Below are 21228 nucleotides of genomic sequence, written 5' to 3' on the forward strand. Positions count from 1 at the left end.
CTTGAGAAAAACCATTGAGAGCCTTGTAGGAAGGGCGTTGCCACCGTGCCGCCAAGTTCTGTAGTTGTTAGGAGAACGGATGTTTAACTTTACAATTTAAAACAAAACAAAACCCTCTGAGTAAAGCATTGCATGTAGCTGCTGGGGTTTAGGCATTCAAAATGTTGCAAGTCCCTGAAGACACTCCCTAGCTCATTGCTTCATCGGAGGGATGAAACTAGTCTGTTTTGCAAAAGGAAATGTGGTAAGAGAGTAAATGCTCTGTGGTGCAGCTACACCTCCAGTGAACAAGCAACACAACCTAAGAACCTTCTTTATAGCAAACAAGGTGGTATGTAAAAGCCGAGTCAGAAAGGGTGGTTGCTGACATGAAGAAATAAAAGCTGCTGCTTTATCTTTCGGAACTGACAAGGGCCTTGGAAGTCTCTGCTACGAAAGCACTGTGCCCCGGGAGGAAGAGGATGAGGACTTCGGAGATGTCCCCGGTGACACGTAGCACCAGGAGGAGCCCTGTCAGACTGATGAAGAATCGTCAGAGATCGTCAGGTGGGAGAGAACTGAAATAATTCTGACCTGATGATGTAGGAAAGCTCTTGCCGTTCATGGACTGTCTGCAGTTGCTGCAGCTTCGGGGATCTCTTCGTTAACCTCTTAGACGTTCATAGGCAGGCTCAAAGGAACAGCTGCTGCCTCCTGGGATTTTGGCCCCTTGCTTTGCAGCTTCAAATTAAGCCGATAAAAGGGGACTGAGCAGAATCCAAACTGCACGTGCTCCCATCATAGCGAAATACAGAGAGAAATCCCCTGACAGATCCTGACAACGGGAGCCACAGCAGCGAGAAAGCAAACACACGCTGTCTGGGACTTCAGGGGTTTGGTATATTCCGCCAATTGAGATTTATCAGCCCTCTTTTCACTGTAATTCACAGGGACATGGGAATGTTTCAGTTACAGCAGCACTGCTGGGCGGTGAATGACCGGGTGGCTCCGGGAGCGGGCGCAGCTCCTGCTCGTAGCTGTGACTACGCAAGCGTGGGGTGAAGCAGCCTGCCTGTGCTCTGCCAGAGCCTGCAATTAAGCCTCTCCGACCGTTTAAATGATACCGAGGCACAGCTCCAGCAAGAGGTCTCTCCCTTTCGCTACCCTAATTTACACTTGTTGTTGATCACTTAATGTCCTCCATTCGAGCATTTCGCTCAGCCGAAGAAAGGTCAACAAGGGAGAGCAGAGTTCTTGGCTCGCACATCCGCGATGCCAGGCTCATCTCTACAGTGTCTGGCGAAGGATGTCGGTGTTAGCCGTGGCGTAGGTCAGTGTTTGTAAGCTGTCTGTGGCAGAGCCTCTTGTTTATGGAAGGATGTGGGCAGCAAGTGACAGAGAGGGACCCAGACTTCGTGTGTGACAGCCTTCACGAAGCGCACTGCAGAGCCCATGAAGATGACCGATTTCTTCCCAGGCTGATGCTGCTGGGGTACGGGCCAGGCTGCACATGAAGGGTTGCTGGGGTTTGGTTTGTTATTTTTAAGAGTCTAGTCAGCAGGAAAAAGGGCCAGAAATACATCTCGGCTGAGAAAAGCCTCCAAATTCCGTATCCAGTTGAAGCTGCAGAAAGAATGAAGTCTGGCAGAACGTAATTATCTAAATTGGAGTTCAGCCAGGCCCCTGAGGCTCACCCTCCTCCTGCTGTGAGAGTGCCATTGGGTATTTGATAGCTATATTGCGTCCAACCGCTCGGTTTTGTGTATCCCTTGAAAGGCCGGAGTCGCTGGAGCAGGAACCCCCCTCGGCTTCCTGCTGGACCTAGGACTATGCAGTAGCATCTACCAAGTCTTTACTAGCCACAGCTTGCAGCACCTGGATTTTCTTTGGCAACCCCTGTCCAGGTTCTGCCAGCTGAGAGCCGGCTTCCTCGCGCGTGGGATCCGGCAGGATCGCAGCCCAGAGGCAGTACGGGGGCTCCGCTCGCGGCTTTGTCTTTATTACTGCTACGGCAGGCGGCCGCATCTTTGATCCACTTCTCCCCCGCGCCCTCCCACGTTCAGCTGAACGCTCCCCCAGGAGCCTGCAGCAGGCAGGGAGCGCGAGATATGCAAGTTGTCCGTGCCTAAGGATTTTGCCGGTGCGGTTCCTCGAATCCTCTCGCTTTTGGCCGCGTCTAGACACGTCAGCGCAGCGCGGCGAGGTAGGGCAGCTTGCGTTTGCCAGCGCATGAAGAGGAGAGTCCCGGACTCGTTGCTGTGACTGCGTAACGAGCCCTGCCTTGTTCCGTCCTGGGGTGGATGGAAGCGGGGCTTCTCTGGCTGCCCCGTCATCGCGTGGGAGCGATGTCATCGCGGGCTCTGCCCAGCTCCCGTCGGCAAACGTGCTCCCGCCAGCTGGGCCGGCAAAGGGGCGATCGGCTGTCTGCGTGTCGCTGCTTTGTCCCGGCGGCCAGAACACAGCAGAAAAGTTCGTTCTTCTGATGCTTTGGTATAAACATTTCGTGCGACCCAGGAAGGTCCCAGTGGGGGCTGTGCCGTGCCCTCTGAACGCGGGCCACGTGAATGGAAGTGGTGTATTAATTATTATGAAACAGCTCTGAGAAACAAATGCAGGTTGCCATGGAAGCACCAGCAGCGACAATGTCACCTCATTTTTAAGATGCTTTCAATGTTCCAAACACAATTTCCCTTCTCTTTCGAAATAGACAACGGCAAAATATCCCGGTGGAGGGGAGATGGGGCTGCGTCCGCAGGCTGCGCGACACTTGACTGCCCTGTGTTACGGCTGAGAGCGCGACTTCACGCCCAAGCCCTGGGGAAGGGGCCGGGGGCTGCAGGTGGAGCAGGAGGCAAAGCGAAGCGCAGGCTGGAGACGCGGGGAGTAGGCTGCTCCTTCCCCATCCAGGGATATAAGGGCTGGGGACCCAGAGGGCAGCGAGTCTTGTGACCCCTGCTCCTTGGGAGGCTTGGGGTATGCCAGGAGAAGGGTTAAACATTAAAGAGGGTTAGAATAGGGACGCAGGAAGCTGTCTCTGAGGGTTTGAATGGAATAAATTGAGATCTTGTATGAGAGAGGAAATGAGGCGAGCGGTAATGTTGAGAATTGATAATGCTGATTTAATGAATGCAAAAATTCAAATTATTGGAGAGCAATGAAAAATACAATAGTAACTGCCTGGAAGCTGGGTTCTCTCTGCCCCTTTCAGTCATTTCTGCAAAGCAAAAAGGTGACCTTTTAACCCACTTTATTTTAATGAACCTTTTGTTGCCTGACTTGCCCCAGGAACTTGGAGTTTTAGTGCATGTAGCCAGTACCGGTGCATCTGAAGGAATAATCAGTTGTAGCCAAGTCTTGGCTTGTCTGCGCTCAGGTACTCCCATCTGCAGGCTACCAGCACACACCTGAAGGCACTGGTGTTTAACTGGTCCTGTGGTGCCGTCTGCCAGCCACGCCGCCCGGACCGACGGCAGGCGGCTTCTGCTGAGCGGTGGCTTGGTCTTTGCTGGCCGCAGCCGGGGGCGTTGCCTGGCCCACGGGTCCACGTGCGCTCGGGCAGCTACTGTGGCACCGCTGCTGGGCATCAGCTGGCGGAGGTACCGAGCCGCTGAGGCGTGATCACCTGCAAGCCAGCATCCTGCACGCTTGGGGGTCTTAAGAGCAGAGATGCAACATTTGTCCTATTCTGGCTGCGCTTGTCCTGGAACACGAACTATTTCTGCCTTCGGAGCTGTGCTTGTTTTGATCCTGCAGTTCACGTTTGTTCTCTTGCAATTGCCTAATTTCTTGATTCTGTGGCCCCTGCCTTATTTTTTTGGGTTCTCTTTGCTGTAGTACTATGCATGCTTAAAAACCTGCACTGTTAGCCACCTAGACAAGGGCCTTACGGATATTTCTGCAGTGCTCAGAGCATGAGTAGAAATAGATTTACTGGACCCATGCTGTTCAAAACCGGTTGGGAAAAAATAAAAAGTTAAAATTCCATAGACTCCTAAGACCCAGTGTCTCTGCTCTCTGAAACCTTCCAGTGCAAGGATTTCTGCTGCCTTAGAGGATCTTTATGAAGACCCCAATTGCTAACACTGAGGGCAGCAAGTTTAATCCAGGAAGGCTAGGATCGTGGTCGGGGAGCTGGGGCTCTGGCTCTGGGACAGTTCATGCTTGCCCGAAGGGGATTGTATCCCTGTGTTTTTCACCCAAACCTGCAGAGGGGCTACTCCACCATTCATGATTGGCCTTAAAATCTCTCTTGGACTAAACAGAAACACTGCAGCCCACCGTGTGTTTGAAAAATTCACACATACTCAAATAGAGGTACTAAAAAAATGCATTTTAGCTAAATAACTAATGACTTAGGCTGAGCTCAGCCTGAGTTTTGTGTCATTTGCTTCTGAGATGAGGAGGTTTTATTCTAGGCCAAAACAAAAATCAAAACAAAAAACCTTGCGATGTTTTTCAGTGACCTTGAATGACCACGTGCGGAAGGAAGACTGCAATATTCCAGCTGTTAAACCAAGCGATTGTGGATTTTGATTCTTTGCTGAAAGGCAGTGATATCTCCCCGCAGTAATAGCGTGAGCCAGAGCCAAGCCAGCGGGCAGCAGGCGGGCATAGATGAAAAGTAAGTACTCTCCTTAGATTCATTTTAATTCCCTCTGTATCTTATGATAACTGCTAAATCATCAGCACCGGGAATAGCGTTTGTGGTTATTAAAAGCATCCGTCAGTCCACTTAGCCACCGTAGCTGGTGCTAACCCCAATCTGTCTGGTTTATGCTCCTGCTGTGTTGACTCTGCACCTCTGCAGTGATAACAGGGGTGCTGATTTAAAGAGGAGGATGGCAGGTGGCGTTGGCTATGCCGGAAAGCAGAGGAAGACGCACAGAGACCTTGAAATTCGTAAAGGAAAAAAAGACGAGAAAATTGATTTCTCAAAGGTTTGGCCCCGCCAAGCCTCAGCCCCCATGCCAAAGAAAGCTGTGACACCGCTTGCTGGACTTGAGCTGCGAACGCGTCTCATCTGCATCAGCGGCTGGCCTGTTAGCAGGATGGCTTCAGGGAGCCCCTGGCACACAGGAGCACGTGGTAAGTGGGCTCCACAGCCGAGTCTCGCAGTGATCTTGGTTGTCTGGTCTCTGCCTGGCACATCCCATCAACTGCAGTGAGACTTAAAAGCTCCCAGCATCCCTTCACAAGCAATTCTAATGCTTTGGCAGCTGGGCTTGGAGACTCTGGGGTGAAAACCCTTCTCCTAGAGTGATGAAGATGGCAACCTCCTAATCCTAGAGAGCAAATGTCAGCCTGAAGCTCAGGAAAAGGAGAAAAAAACCCCCAAAGCATCAAAGGGGACACAGATGGTCAAAAATTGATGGAAAGCACAGCTCCTTGGCAGGGAGCCTGTGGGCATTAATATGAAAGCAATTGTTCTACAGATGCCCAGTTCTTCTGATAAACCAAGTTCTAGCAGCTGATGACAAGATGGGAGCCAGTTAACTAAACAGCAGGCAATACAGATTTTCCAGTACATTTCTGATGGATTTTTTAAAATAATAAGGTTTGTGGGTTTTGTGTTTGTTTTGGTTTGGTTTTTTGTCTTTTTAAAAAAGCCTCCTTTCATTTGAGTTTAAAAAAGGCTCCTGTATTTCCTATCCCTTCCGTCTCCAACCTTAATGTACAGCAGCTGCTGAGAAGTCCAGCTCAACGTCCAGATGCCGTACAAGTTTGCAGTGCCAGCAGTGAGCAGTTTTTAACAGCCTGAGTAGTCAATGCCTTTTCTGTCTGGTCCTCGGTCGCTGGCAGCGCCTGTGATGCTGTAATCAAGGCTGCTCGCAAAGCCAGGCTGGGCTCGGCGCACGGACGGCTGATCTGCATGGGAAGGCAGCTCCGGCACCGAGCTGCTGGCAGCGGGAGGTTTTGGGCTTGCTCTGACCCAGCCGTCCAGCACGCGGCAAGGAGAGCGCTGTGGCCTGAGAGAAAATGTCATGAAAGTCTCTACCTTGAACTCTTGCCATTGTTAATTAACCACATAATCTCTCTCTTATGCAGCACTCTTCAACAGTTCATTTGTCTTCTTCTCTTCATTTGGCAGATGGAGAAGCTAAAACACAGAGGACCAACGTTTTGGCCAATTGTCATCCATCGAGCCCATCTGCAGAAGCCAGAATAAACTGACGTTCCCCAAATGCCAGACCAGCGCGCTAACCACAAGGTAACACCTCTTCCATCCTGTTCTCTCTATAAAATTTGATAAAATTAGGCTTATTTCTCCCTTGGATTCCTCTTGAAGTGCTAGAGTGCTACACTCAACGGATTCCCAAATGATTCCCCAACCTACCGCAAAACTTGTGCCTCTCGCTCTGTGAAAGAGCACGTCACTTGATGTCCGATAGGAAACACAGCACTAGCAGAGCCACAGCGACTGGAGCGCAGGGTAGGGGGATTTGATGCTCCTTTGCCCAGAATGGGCAGCTGGGGCTGCAGCGGTTAGTCCCCGTGTCAGGCTTGCTGGTGCTGAGAGCATCCTTGGGGAGGAAGGTTTGTCCTCGCCACGGCAGCGCTCTAAATGCCTGCTTGCTCATACCAGACACAGACCAAACGTGGATTTCTCACCTGGCCAACGGTGGGCTGGAGTAGAAGCCAGACATCCCTTCTCATGCCCTGCACGACAGCTGAGGCTGTTTCTTCTAGCCTCCACCCACCTCCTGGAAACGCATTCCCGAAATGCAACGTGATGCAATAGGAGCCCAGCACTTCTCAGCGCAGCCCCTCTTCAGCAGCTGGAGAAAACCAACAGTGACAAAAGGTGCCCTTAAGGGTATTTGCTTCCCAGAGGAATGCACTTAGGGCTCTGCGAAGCGCACTGATGTTATTAAAAGGATGTGCGCGGGGGAGCGCTTGTCAGCCCTAAGTGAAATTGATAAAAGGATGTTTTATGCAACAGGCTGTATTTAAATCTAAGGGATAATTTAAGCTGCTTTGTGGGTAATAGCATCTCTTTGATTGAGAAGCCGTGTTTTAAATATGGAATTAGTGAGAGTGAGCGTGTTGGTGACCCTGTTTTCAGGGAAGACACTGTTATGCATGTTGCAGTGAGCAATGGGACTTGAGGCACAGTGGAGTGACTTTAACCCTTCAGTGGCTTTCATCGGATTAAGGACGAGCCCCTCTGCTCTTTTCTGGCATGTCAGAGGCCTGGGTTTGGTCCCTGACCACTGTGTGGTGACTGCGCTCATTTGGGAGCACCAGATTTGAGAGCAGACGTGCAAATGCCCAGCTGCAGGCTTTTAAAGGGCTGACAGCAGAGAGGCATCTACGCCAGCCCGGATCGGAAACCCTCTCCTGGTTAATTGCCTTCTGCCTGTGCAAGATCGGCCTCTGTTTCAGACAACTATCACATTCATTATCGTTCCCTTTCTGAGCTGTCATCCAGCGTTACTGTTCCCCACCACACACCACCCCCGATCCTGGCTGCTTGTCCGTGCTCCCTTGATGCAGTTTGGCATCTCTCTGGGCGAGAAAGCGCTATTGCTGCCACCTTACCCTATCCATCTCCCTTGCTTGTAGCGCCCTTCTGCCTCGGCGCTCAACACCATCAACTCGGTAATTAGCATTGCATTATAATTGAATTGTCAAAAGGAGCTTGCATCAGCGCCAAGCAAGCCGGCAGGGTTACTGCTGTCTCCTTTGGTTTTTTGTCATTTTTTTAACATCTTTTCTTCATCACTTTATCATTTATTAGTCATGATCGCATCTAAGGATTAGACTGGGAGCCTTTTGGGGCAGGCTCTGTGTCTCCATCCTCCTTCTGCAGCACGCCTGCAGTGCTGCAGGCAGCTGGAAACCTGTATCAAGGGCTGTGTTTGGTCCCGGCCCCATCACTGGCTTGCAGCCTCTCTCTCCCTTCCAGCGGTGTGCTAAACCTCCAAAGCGACTGAGGGGGATGTTTCCAGAGGAGCTTCAAGCGGCAGCAGATGTGCAGGGGGTGGTCCTGCCAGCCAGGTAGAACCAGCTGCTAAAACCAGAGCTGGGAGGTGCTGGTAAGCAGCTGAAGTGGCTGCTAAAGGGGCTTGAAGAAGCTCCTGCTGCCTGCTGGTGCCCCTCCTGGGAGCTGCCCCCATCCCGCTCGGCCCCGTCCCGCTCATCCTGGACTGTGCTTCTAGTCCAGCCTGCGTGCCCTGGTCCTGCTTTCAGCACTGGCTGTCAGCACACGCCGGGAGAGGGCTGGCTGCTGAGCACCCCTCCGCCTCTGCCGGGACACCTCTCCCGGCTCCTCCGGGCAGCACAGAGGTACGAGCCTCGGACGTAGCAGGGGGAAGAAGCCCAGAGCCTGGCACAGCTGCTTGCTGCAGTCAGATACAGAACAACTCTGCCACTGCAACTCATCCTCTGGGCCATGAATTTTGGGTTTCCCTTTTGGCAGCAGCATCAGAGAATTTGCAGATGAAAAGCTGCAGAGCAGAGGAGCGGGGCTGGAGCAGGACGAAACACCACGCTGCGGATTTGCCAGCCCCCACCGAACGCGCTCTCCTCTTGTCTCGCTGCCACTTCCTACGAGATTAATGCAGAGAGCACGCAGAATACGCCTTGGCAGAAATAAACACATTTTCTGTCCATCTGGGAATCCCAGCAATCTCTGTTGATGCTCCTGCTTGTAGCCAAGCCATGAGCTTTCAAAACACCATTGGGACCCATTTTACAGTAGCATTTCCAAATAAAGGCGGCAGTTCTTACACAGCAGTTTGCAGGGCTGAGAGAGGAAGCAAAGCCATGTGTTGTCTCGTTTGCAGGTGCTTTGACCTCTTTTTTCCTGAGACTGTTTTGCAGCAATACTTCCATTCTCCTCTCCCTTCACCTCCCCGCTCTGGGATGCTTTGAAATTCCCCAGGGAAATACTGTTGGTGTTCACCCGGAGCAGGACGGCAGGGTGTGGAGGAGAAGAGCCTGCATCAGGACCCACGAGCCAGAGAGATTCAGGCACCCGGCTGCAAAGAACGGCTCAGGCGGGGTTGCTTTACACACCGGCAAAGTTTTCCAGCAAAGCTGGGCTCTTCCAAAAGGATTAGGCTGACTTGCTAGCCGATTTACATGCTGACTGAGGGCGGATCTGTGGAAAGCAGCTGGGAAGGTAGAAACGCCCAAGGGGTAGAGCAAGAGACGTGATCCAGGAGATGCTTTCTGTGCTGGTGGCTGGCAGGCCGGGACAGGTCCCTTCAGCGCTCCTGTCTACACAAGCGGCTGTCGAATGGCCCCGGGAACCTGTGAGGAGGGGATGCAGTCGCTCCCCATGTGTAAGAGGCTGCAGAAGCATAGCTCCAAGAAACTCCTTGTACGCTGGGCATCAGCAGTGACCCCAGGGCTGCTCTGACGCGCGAGGGCCGTGCGACCCCTTCCCTCGCTGTCGATTGCTGCAACTTGAAGAAGTCCCCTTGCAGCTGGGGCTAACGCGGGGCCGTCAGAGCCCGCGGCACCCGTGGCCCGGCTCTGCACAGCCCTCGCTTTGCACACAGAGCAGCGATGCAGCAATCGGCGCAAGCAGCGTTACCGCAAAGACCGTGCGGACGGTTAATGAGCCAGGATGGCGGCACTGCATCTAGTCCTGCTTTCAAGCAGACGAGGTACTTTGCTGCTCTGTGGATACTGCATTCCCCTCCACACACATCAACTGTCCAGTGCCCCTACAAGCTTCTCGGCTGCTGTATTTCTTTCCTCATTAAAATTAAAACATGCAGGCCTATGTGTTTCAAAGGCCTTCCTGGTCTTGCATTCACCGAGCTACCTGTCCCTGCACTTCCATTCACCCAGCGAGGATTTGCTCAGGAGCAGGGGCCTCTGTTTTGCTGTTGACTGCAGGAAGAGTGAGCTGCTAAACGTCTGGAGGACAGGAGTGTGCTGAGAATAATCAATATTTCATGACACCTTCGCAGGCAGGCCGGCAGGCCAGGGGGGTTTATAGCCCAGAGGGAGATGCGCTGCCTGACCCGCGGCTCCCGGCAAGTGGAGATGCCACATTCGGAAACAACCAAGCGCCGTGGGACTTCGGCAAAAGGGAGCCAAGCGCTTCGGTTGCCTGCTGCACAGCCCTGGCTTCCTCTGGGAATGCTGAACGAACGGGAAGGGCGTTTTCCCCTGAGGCAGTGGGGCCTGCTTTGATTTCCATGCAGCACCAGTAAAAGGAGCTCCCTCCTCCGGCGTGGAAAGCCTGCCGGGCTCCCGCCAGCCGGCCCCGGCCCCGGCGTCCGCGGGGAAATCTCCCAGCGCGGCTGCACGGCTTTGGGGTTTCTCCGCTGTTCGGGGGCACCAGGGTATGGCTCGGGCTCGGCACTTTTGCCATTGTAGCTGCGGGGCAAATGCTCGTGTCCTGCTCCAGCTGAGGGACGGGTTCCCCAGGGCTTGTGCCTTGGCGACTCTAGCGTCTGACAAGAGGTGAATTCCCCCTCCTTCAGCGGGCGCGCGAACTGAGGAACTGAGTATCTTTGGGACCGCGCTGCTCTGCCAGGCAGGGGTGAAAGCGGCTGCGGGATCCAGGAGCTGCTGGGGCGGACGTGCTGGCGCAGACAGCGGCCACGTGCTTCTTCCTCGGAACAGCCCTGATCCCTGAGGATATGGCATCCCGCAGGTATTTTTTGGTATTCCTGAGCTTAGGTGCCCTGTTGCCTCTTTCACTGCAAGGACAGTCTGTCCGGTCGGCTCTGCTCTCTAACTAGAAGCAGCACCTGATGTAGCCACATATTTCAGGGCTGAAAGGTGGCCCGTGACCCCCCGCAGCCCAGGGCTGATGGCCAGAGAGAGCAGAGCCGGGCACAGCTCCCACACCACTTCTCTCCAGCTGGAGCCTCTCAGCCGGGCACGCAGCTCAGGACTTGCCACCAGCACCCTGCAGAATGCATTTCTGGCATTACGCTGCATCCCAATTTACATGTGATTAATTGAAACCTCTCGTTGCTATGGGACTGACATCTCCCTGCCTCACCTTGGCTTTCACCTTCTTTTCGTTTTGTTTTCCAGGTTAACTGCTCTTTGTCCTTTTATTTTCCTGCTCAGCTGTGGTGGAAAAGCCGGGACTGGGGAGCAGGGTGAGAAGGGGGAGCTGGAGCTTATAATAGGGAATAATGGACTTTTGTAAATACATGGACAGCTTTTGCATGCTGTACAGCAGAAATAATCTGCTTTTGGTGGATCAGGAACCACACAATCGGACTGAGGCTGCCGGAGGGGCTTCCCAGAAGGGAGGCAGCAGGAGGGATGTGGTGTGCTGGGCGGCGGGGACAGGGCCGGGGGGTGCGCGTCGGTCCAGCCCTGTTCTCACGTGCGCTGCGGCATCCCCGGGCATCCCAGTCGGGCAGCCTGAGCGTGCCGTCATGTGAAGAGCCAGCGTTTGGCACTAGCCAGTCTCAAATTAAAGCTGCGGATCAAACCCCGCGTTTGCTGTTGGGGTGGTCACGCACTTGTCGCATGATATTATTACTATCTGTCCTGGAAACAGCACCATAAATAGCAGCGGGGCTTAACACGTGCATCCACTGCCCCAGATCGCTTACGGTGGGCAGGTCCTCCCTTCCCCGCGGGAGAGGGTAGGGGGACCCCCCCGGGGACAGGCAGTCCCTGGGGGACCGGGGCTGGGGGCTCCAGGCCCTGTCCCGGGGCGGCGGGTCCCCCAGGGCTGCAGGGAGCCGGGGTTAACCCCGGGAGGGGACTCGCGCAGGGTGGCCGCTCTCTTAGCGCGGTGGCAGAGTTAAGGCTGCAGCGGGGACCAGCCCGGCTTCCTTGGGGGTTAGGAAAGCTGCCGTTGGTCTCGGTGCTGGAGGAGAGGCCCCAGAGCCTGGCTGCATCATTTGCCGCGGCAGAGGTTTGCTCAGGCCGGGCAGATCAGGGACCGCTCCTCTGTGCCCGAGTTGCTCATGAGAAACGTGATAATCCCTGCCCTGGGGAGATCGTTATTCTAACGCCTTCTGTCCTTGCTCAAGGACAGTTATCTTCCTTCTTTTAAGTTATTAACATGGAATTATCAACACCCGTATTCTGGTTTGTTGTACCTCCTAGCAGGGTTCAAAGCAGATAGATTTCCAAAGAAATGTAACTGATTCAGTACTAACGAGAGCAGAATGACATTCGGCATCAAGTCGGAGTATGAATCGGCGCTATCCGAGGCACGGGATGTAAGGACGGTGCAGGTACCAGCAGCCTTCGGAGGAGCGGTTCAGGGGCACAGGTAGATGTGGAGCTCTGCCCTATGGTCAGGAGACCGGCAGCCGCAGGAAAAGGAGGCTGGATTCAGAACAAACTGATTTATCGGATACCCCTGGCATGGAACAACCTGCAGCCCAGCGTGCGGCCAGTTTAGCGACTGAAAGGTCAGAGGGGAAGGCCGGGATTGCCACTCTGAATTCCTGAAGCCACAGGACTTAATTCTCCCTTTCAGCAAGGCATCCAGGCTTAGCTTAAGTTTTTCCACTGCTAGAGGTTCCAACCCAATTCTTGATAATTGCTCCAATGGACAATTATCCTCATTCTTAAAATAAAAAAACAAAACCAACAAAAAACTCCAGATCTATTCTGAGTCAAATTTATCCAGTGTCATCCTTCGGTAATTAGATACGACCTCTTTGTCTCCCAGGTTGAAGAACCTCTTTTGGTCCAGCTGCTGCTCCCCGTAACGCCGCGCTCCAGGTACAGAGGGGGTGGATTTGTTGTCGGCTGAGTCCGCGGTGCCGCCTCCCGGTGCTGACTCTGCTCGGAGGCGAGAGAAGAGAGTATCATCGTCATCGCCGCCGCGTGCCGCACCGCTCACACAGGGACCTCAAACCGCTTTGAAATGAGAAAATGATTTTGCTTTGCAACAGCAGAAAAAGAAAGAGAAGCCAGCAAAGGCCAAGGCTGTTTTCCAGAGAAGGATTTGGTGGCATTTTAGAGCACTCGGTGCCTGCCCTTCCCTTTGCGGTCAGCTGAGACCCGAGCACTTGGCCTTGGGAGGGCCAAGCTCATCAGCCACGTGAGCAGATTCCAGTATTACTATTAAAAGCCCCAAAACCCAGAGTCAGCTCCTCCCCTGAGTCTAAAGGTTAAAAAAAAACCAAAAACAAAACCAAGTCAGATTTCTCTGCTTGCTGTCTGGATTTTTGAACTTCTGTTCTTCATGTTTTCCACCACAAAAATCTAGAAACCTCATGTTTTAATGGAAGGGAAGACTTGTAATCTGATAACATAACCCTAGGGGCTGTGTGTAAAACAGCAAGGCTTGTAGGAACTGGCCACTCCAAAAGCTACAAAGCACATCCAGGGCAAAACCGGGAATAAAATGCGACCGCTGTTCTCTGGACGTACTCATCATGAAATGTTTATTTCTTTTTTTAATTTGCTGGCATCTTTCGACCTGCCACAGCCCTGCCTGCCCCTTCTTCATGGGAAGGGTGAAGGACGTTTTGTTGGGAAGGAAATCCCTAACGAAGTCTTCGTCCGGAGGGTTGAGTGCACCTCACCAAAGGCAACGTGCGGCGCGCGCGGGTCTGGCAGAGATGTCCCGGCTGCAAGGAACGGTCTCGGCACACAAAGAAAACAGCAGTCTGGACTGGAGGGTAAGGAGATTATAAGGATTAAACAAGATGCAGAGAGATGTTTACAATTATTATTAGCTTCAAAATCTGCCCAAGCAGAGCAGCGAGGCACTGCCCATCTGTTGTTTTACGTCTGCATGGCCCTGATGGTTTTGTTCCTGCCTGCACCTTACATTGGATGTTCTGCTACAGCCTGAACGTAAAGCAACACCCGCAACAGCAAAAACCGAGACCGACGGTGCGGTGCTGGAGGCGTGGAAGCTGGGGCTGGGTGGAAGCAGCTGGGGAAGAAGGGCCCTGCAAAAAAACCTGGAGAGAGAGAAATAGCATCTTAAATGCGGTGCTGTAACAGGAGAGAGGGCAGAGGCAGCACTGCTGGGCAGAGACGAAAGGCAACACAGAGTTTTCTTAAGGAAAAACTGAAAAATTGTTATAATTAAGAACATATTAAATTGAGCTGGGTGGTAATATTCCATGAGGCGGTCGTGGCTTTTCACACAGTTCAAATTAACTCCCTTGGCATTTGTGTTATAAATTCCCTTATCCACATCTGCTCTAACCTGACACAGAAATGTTGCTCAGGGCTGCCACACCAGCAAAGGACGCGAGACGAAGGGGATAGAGAATCTGCCAGCAGCTCGCTTTAGGGGATGGGAAGAGGATGAAACCTTTCTCAAAGGAAATACACAAAAATCAAGGGATGGATTTTGCAGGCTCTTTCCTAAGAAATCCTCATCTCAGCAACGGGGCTATTTTCTAGGGGAAGATTTGCCTCTGAAAGGGAAGAATGCTGGACGCAGTGCAGTCCTGGAGGGTTGTGTGGAGCGGGGTGTATGTGCAGAGGGGAACGTATCTAAACCATTCCCCAGACAGGAGTTCATCGCTGGTTTTCAGGTCATGATACTCAACCCTTCCAAAACACAGAACACATCCCCACGGGTGCAGGGTGCGTTCGCCTCCCTAAGGCCGGTGGCCACATCAGCAGGGTGCCAGGCCCTCCTGGTTAACCCCAGGAGGCAGGACCCAGCGAGAGCCAGCCTTTGCGGGAGCGGAGCACGGGCAGCCCGAAATGCCAGCAGTCGGGGACGGGCTTGCAAACATCCTTCATCGTTTGGGTCGAACGAGGTCCATTCTTCAGCTGGAAAGGATGGGGGACTTTCAGCGCCTCGATGTTTTTCTGGATGCTCTTGTTTTAGGCTGGGCAGTTCAAAGGGTTGTCTCGAAATGGAACTTTTTGTTCCTGGTGAATAATTTAAAAGGTTTAAAAAGCTTAAATAGCCCTAAGAAAAGACTGTTCTGAAATGACCGTTGTCTTTTTCTTTCTCCCAAAAGTCACTGAAAACCTGAGTGAACCTTGAATGCATTTGGGAACCGGTTTAATGTTTTGGCTCAGTCTGACCTGGAAGCCCGCTCCTGGCGCGTTCGTGGCCGCAGGCGTGACAGGCGGCAGCGAACAAGCCGTTCCAGTGACTGGAGCAAGATCACCTTGCAGGTAAGGGGCAGAGCTGCAGATATATCCCCCGCCCTCTATCCCCCCTCGCTGCCGAGCCCTTTCTGTCTTTAATCAGTCACAAAGGTTGTTTCTGTGGCAAGGCGATAATCAGCCTCGCTGCTGATTGCGGTGAGTTTTCACCACCTGGCAGGACCAGGGAAGAGAGATGCTTTCAGCCGCTGTAAATCAGCACAGCATTGCTTTCCCTCCCGGAGAACCACGCTGATTTATGCTGGCCTCACAGAGGTCCCCGGCAGACATGTGCCGGTGGATTAAAATCAGGCTGTCGGGTGCCCCCGTCCTGCTGATGGATGTGACCACCCAGAGGCAGGGACGTTTCGTTTGCGGCAGCTCGGGAGCCGTTGCACAGGGGGACGCAGCGGCTTTGCCGGGGCGGCAGTGCCTGGCAGAGGGGCAGGGTCGGGTGCGGCGGCAGCGCCGGGTGCCCGATTTTAATCCGCCGCCACGTGCCGGTGAGAACCCGAGTCACGTTGTGCAGCCTTTCGTCTCACAAAACTCTCGTGGGCTGAAGAGCAAGCACCCGGTGCTGGGAGGCCAGCCCGGGACGCTCGCCCCAGCGCAGGCAGGGTCCAGGGGAGCGCTGGGCTCTTTCGGTGGCGGAGGAACAGACAGAGCTGAACTGTAATCCCAGCAAGCAGAAGCCACGAGGGCATCAGGGAAGGAGGAGTAAACGCCCTCCCGGGATAAGAAGCAGGCAGCGTGGTTTAGATTCAATAGCGGGCACAAACGGGTCGTGACTGATGGGGGCTGTTTTCCAGGAAAGCCCCGCTGCGTCTTGTGTGCCGTCCCTTCGCCCCTCTCCCTCTGCAGACCCCGATCCGCCTGGCCTTGAAGAGGTCGGGGTATTGGATCAGGGCCTGCAAAACAGCAGTTTAAGGGATGAAATTGTCAGCACAGGGATGCAAGATCCTGGAGAGAGGATCCCAGTTTTAACTGAATTGAGGCTTGGTAGGAGCAAGTACCCCTTCCCGCTCAGGGTACAGAGAAGCGGAGCGAGTTACGCAGGAGTCTGAGGAAGGTTTAGGAAGGAGCATCTACTGAAGCTGTACGGGGCATCCTGATATTGCAAAGTACGTTTATTTTCTCAAATCAAGTTGAAAATTCACAGCAATTTCCCCCAAGTTATGGAAATAAGTACTCAGAACGGTTAGGCTCAGAACGTGCAGCTAGCCAGACTGAAAAGAACCGTTTAGCTAAGGTCAGCCCCAACTATTTATATGGGATGTACACGTGATAGAGTAAACCTTGTCCTGAAATACAACCTCCAGCCCCTCTCCCACATACTGACTGCACAAGATCCTGTTTTGATGCTGAATTGCTTTGAAGTCGTTCTGTCAAAAACTTTCTTGACATCAATATGCTCCAGAAAAATGTTTCAGTCTTGGTGAGACGGCGTTTCCCATTGGAAACCTCTTTAGTTTAAATATTTCCGTGGCTCTGCTGATGCTTCCTGGGTTCATGCCCTGCTTCCAGCATTGCTCTCTTCTGTGACCAGCATGTGACAAGGCTTAAATAAGTTATGATTTGTAACGTGCTTTGAGATCCTCTGATAAAAGATGCCCCAGAACACTATGCATTACAGTACCCTGCTTCCTCTCCCCATTTCTTCAGAACGCATTAAATGTGTGGGCACTCTAGTTATATTTCCTCTAACAGTTGATATTTTACCCAGATGTATTTTTATCTTTGCTGTATTATGTAACTAAGTTATGCTGGTGTCAACCTGAAAGCTCCAGCACTGTCAGTAAAACTAATCCAGTTTAACACAAGCCTAAGGTGAGGACTGAATTCCTTGTCATAAAAAGCAGAATTAACCCAAATAAGAGACTAAACTCCTCAAAGAGCGCCTGGTCCCACTGTCCTTACACTGGGAAAATTAATTAAAATCAACACAAGCTAACTTTTGCTCTCAGCTACATCGTTGGCATATGCCAGGAGAATTTGTACCCCGTGGCTTGGCCTCCTAAAAGCTTTGAACCCGGTGAAGCCACTGGAGAAGTTGCATGAGGAAGGACCCTTCCTCTCCACCTGCATTAAAGCTGAGCAATCTTTTTGGTGAATAATAAATTCACCATGAAATAAGGCATTTCCTGGGGAACTAAACGATTCATGAATTAGACGCTCATTTGGCAAATCGCTTTGGCCAAACAAGCCGCGAAGAACAGAAAGCGTGAGGAGGTGGTGGGAGGCTCCCGCCGCCCGCACAGAGCCGGGGTGCACCCCGCCGCTTTGGGCAATAAGCAAAACGTGGTGCAAGCTCGGCGCCTGGCCGGGGTGCAAAGTCAACAGGAGAAACCAGAGACCCCTCCGAGGAGCGTTCGTCTCCCCCGGGGTTTGGTTCACCCTCTGGAGATGACACTTTCTCCTTAACCACAGAGGGAGGGCAGATAACGAGCTCCAACCAGGCACCTAACGCCCAGGCAGCAAAAATGAGCCGAATCCTTCTGCGGTGGCTACAGACGCTGCTGCCGCTCGGTATTTTTTGAGCCAAAGTCTCCGAGCGCTTTACGCCAGCTCTGATCTTTGCAGCAGATCAACATCTGCAGGGGTCAGATGGGCTGCAGCTGGCGCTGGGAGCCGGGCAGCCCCTTCTGCCCGGCGTGCTGGTGGCTTATCCCAAATGCCGGCATGCCAAAGCGGCCTGCTGTGCCCAGCCAGGCTGTGGCTGGGGAGCAGCGTCCTTGCCCAGCTCCCAGTTGCCCTCCCTGGGGCTGTGCTCAATCCCCCGGCGCTCGAGCTGCCATCTGCGGAAAGCTGGGGCAGCTGGCACGGGGCTGTCCCCGGGGAGGCTGCGGCGTGCAGGAGCAGACGTGACCCCGGAGATGCGGCCACGTGGACGGGAAGGGACCGCTCCAGCCTCTCCCGAGATTGCTCTCAGCCATTATGGAGCTGGAAAGGGTGCCCAGGATATCTGCTCCCCCGGCCGCTGCCCGCCGGGGCAGGGTTGCTTCCCAGGGCAGGCTCGGCTCCCGCGGCTCAGCCCAGCAGCCAGGGCTGTGCTGTGCCACCCGAAGGAAGCAGGGGACGATGTGCTGGGCGTGCAAACGTATGTTTGCAGAGGGAAGACAAGCGAGTCTGCAGGGGAACAAACCACAAACACACACTGGGAACGAGCGCAGCTTCCAATTTCCCTGGACGACAGCAATGCTGATGTGGATTTTCCATCCCTCATCCCTCCCACTGTGCTCAGCTCCCCAGCTCGGCTTCCTCCCCGGTCACGGGAGCCGCTCGTCCCTCCGAAGACGGGGGACGCGTCCCAGTGACAGGGCGTACAAGGCACCCACTGCCCCCGCCAGCAGCAGAGCAGGGCGGGAGGCTGCTTTGCTCGTGAGCTCCTGCCTCATTTACAATTTGCTGCCAGGGCAAAGCATGAGAGCTCCTTCGGTGTCAGATTTTTGAAGGCTGGCGCTGGCCATAGAGAGCAGCTAGGCTGTGGGATTTCCTGTGCAGGACATTGTTCAGACCAAAAAGCGTGCAGAGCTCCAAAACAGAGTGAGATTTACTTCTTGGTACCCAAGAGTCTGCAGAGCTGGGCTAATTAACATATGAAATTTGGTCTTATGCTTTCAGGTTTAAGCCAGCCTCTAATTACTAGGGATTAGGAGATTTCCTGAACCATCCTCTGTAGCATCTGGCACTGAGCATCCCTGGAAGCAAGACGCTGCGCAGGTGGTGCGTGCCGGAGCCGCGCTGGCAGTCCCATCGCTGCAGCCTCCTCAAACGCCGCTCCGCTTTCCCTGCTGCATGCTCAGCTCACAGCCCCGGCCCATCAGCTGCAGCTGGTCGGGCACGCTGACGCGGCTGACAGGCCTTGATTGCAATTAAGTTGCTGCTACTCATTGCCCTGGGCCTGTTTTCCATCAGCATGGGCAGTTCAGCATGCACAGCCGTCAGCCTGATTTTATCGGTGATCCAGGCGAAAGCAGCCGGGCTATGGCGATGTGAGAATAGCTCGAGAGCATGATACAAAAGAGGTTGCAAAAAATAGAAAATTCAGGTCATGGTGGTTGAGGGGGGAGCATGTGAGGATCGTGCTAAGAGGGCATGGTAATTAGTGTGTTAATTTGGCATCACCGGGGGCGAGCCCACCCGCTGCCCCTCTGCGTTGGGGGGCTGCAAGGGAGGTGAGAGCAGCTGGGGCTTTGCTCTCTGTTTGTGCCCAGCTGCACGGAGCAGGGCGAGGAGCAGCATGAGCCAAGCCGGGGATCTGGGAGGGGGAGAGGGAATATCCCTCGCTCCGAGAGAGGGGGCTCTCGGTTCTGGCCTGGATGCAGCTCCAGGCTTCTTAAGGATGCTTAAAAACCTTACTTTTCGGTGGCAAAAACTTCAGGATAGAAACACAGCCCCATGCTGTGTCTAACAGCACCCCTTCGGCTGCTGTTAAAATGAGTGTTTCACGTCAGGCTTTGTTTCCCACCTCCAGCCTGGCGCTGCTTTCTGACCGGCGCTGATCCTGGGCGTCCTGGCGTCAAAGGCCTGCACGGTGATGCTGGAGCTGGTCCCATCGCCAACCCTTTGCAGCCTCCGGAGACACAGCACGACTGCGGTGACCGATCCCCCGTGACCGAGCGGAGTACGTACACTCGCTGCAACCAACAGCGGCTCCCGGCCGAATACCGGTGCAGCCAGATGCTTATTTCTGCAATATTTGATGCTATGCGTATTTATAACACCCTCTCTCCGTAGATCCCAAAGCATGTTAACTGACTCATTAACGACACGTTAATGACTGGTGATTCAAGTCCTAAGCACGCCTATAAATTAGAAGTTTTACTGACAGACTGAAGCGAGGGTCTGAGGTCCGGGTTGGTTACAGCTCAACCTCGTGGCGGCGGGGTGAGTTCGGGCGATTCCCGAGCCGGGGAGCTAACGGGGAGCGGCTCAGCCTTTTCTGCAGAGCCCCGAGACGCTGCACGGCCGTGGGAGGGAGTTTTGTCATCCTGCAGACAGGGTATGTCCCCCTTGCCAGCTACTCGCTTCATCAGGGCAGCTCACAACATTATGGCCAACAAACGTCAATGAGAGCACATTTGTAGTTGCTGGTGTTATTTTCTCCTTAATGAAATGTCAAAGGAAGGGAAAACAGCAGCAAATGTCAGCAATTGGTCTTTTATCACATAGATGGTTAGACACAGGCCTTCTCAGCAAAGATGCCAATTTATTAGGAGGCAAACGTCGGATGGATTTGACAGAGTGGAAGGAGCTCAGATTCCCATTAGTGATCACCTTTTAGCCAGCCCCAGATATGCTAATTTGCTATAAATATGAAGGCAGTGGAGTGAACGAGTAAAGCCTTGGGAGCGTGCGCCGGCCCTGGCCGGGGGGACGGCACGGCTTTGCTAGCTTGGTTAATCAAAGCGGGGAGCAAACGAACACCCCCCTCGCAGGAAAGCACGATGACTGCCACCGAACTGCGTCCGGGGCCACGTGCGCCTTGTAAAGGTTGCTCAAAGAAATCGGGGATGGCTCGCTCGGCCGTGGCCCCACCAGCTGGGAAAACACGTCAGCGTTACAAAAAAAGGCAGCAGTTTCACTGAAAAGCTGCCTTTATTTCATTGTGATTTGTGGATGCAAACACCGTGGCGGGGAGGAACAGTGGCGAGGATTTCCTTGTCTTTCCTGGACAGAAGGGATGATGCTGGATGTCAGGAACAGCGGAGAGGAGCAGCCCCGCTGCTGCAATACTGGAGACGCAAACTTGTGTGTTTTGGTGATGCTGCAGAGCTGAAAATAACCTTGAGAGTGTACGTGCGGAAAGAGCCGGCAGCTCGTCAGGAAAGACAACAATTAACGGGGAGATGGATGGGTGGTGATCGGCTGAGCACGGTGGGGCTGGGGAGGTCAGCCACGGGGTGCTCGCAGTAGCGAGAAAGCAAGAAGGTTCAGAAAAAATCGCTGCTGTGCCGTGCTCAGCACTCGGACATAAATAAATAGGTTTGACTTTGCTTGCCTGGCCTGCAGAACCTGCCTGCCCCTGGGCCGCCCAGCGCTAGCAGGTAGCTGGGTGCGGAGCTGCGGTTTTGGGCTGCCTGATGCTCTGCCTTCCTGCAGGCAGATGACACTAGTCGTTTTTTACCATTACAGGGATATTTTAAATTTATGACTTTCAGGGAGGCTGGCTTGGATGGCACAGCCATGTTCAAGACCTTGATTTGATGGCTCCTCTCTCCCGGGCTGCTGTCATGG

At 53.5% G+C, this 21228-nt stretch overlaps 1 protein-coding gene across 1 annotated transcript in view; it reads left to right on the forward strand.

Annotated features, from left to right (window-relative positions):
• The first annotated feature begins 330 nt into the window (after positions 1-330).
• LDLRAP1 (low density lipoprotein receptor adaptor protein 1) overlaps positions 331-21228 on the forward strand; it is a 40944-nt gene continuing 20046 nt past the window's right edge. The window contains exons 1-7 of the mRNA XM_082329712.1: positions 331-546; positions 4439-4600; positions 6068-6187; positions 12593-12967; positions 13358-13550; positions 14862-15021; positions 19466-19615. The gene's annotated coding sequence lies outside the window, so the exon portion shown is untranslated. The remainder of the gene's footprint in view (positions 547-4438; positions 4601-6067; positions 6188-12592; positions 12968-13357; positions 13551-14861; positions 15022-19465; positions 19616-21228) is intronic.

This window comes from Platalea leucorodia (assembly GCF_965183815.1).
Source record: "Platalea leucorodia genome assembly, chromosome: 18".
In the NCBI taxonomy this organism is placed as follows: Eukaryota; Metazoa; Chordata; class Aves; order Pelecaniformes; family Threskiornithidae; genus Platalea; species Platalea leucorodia.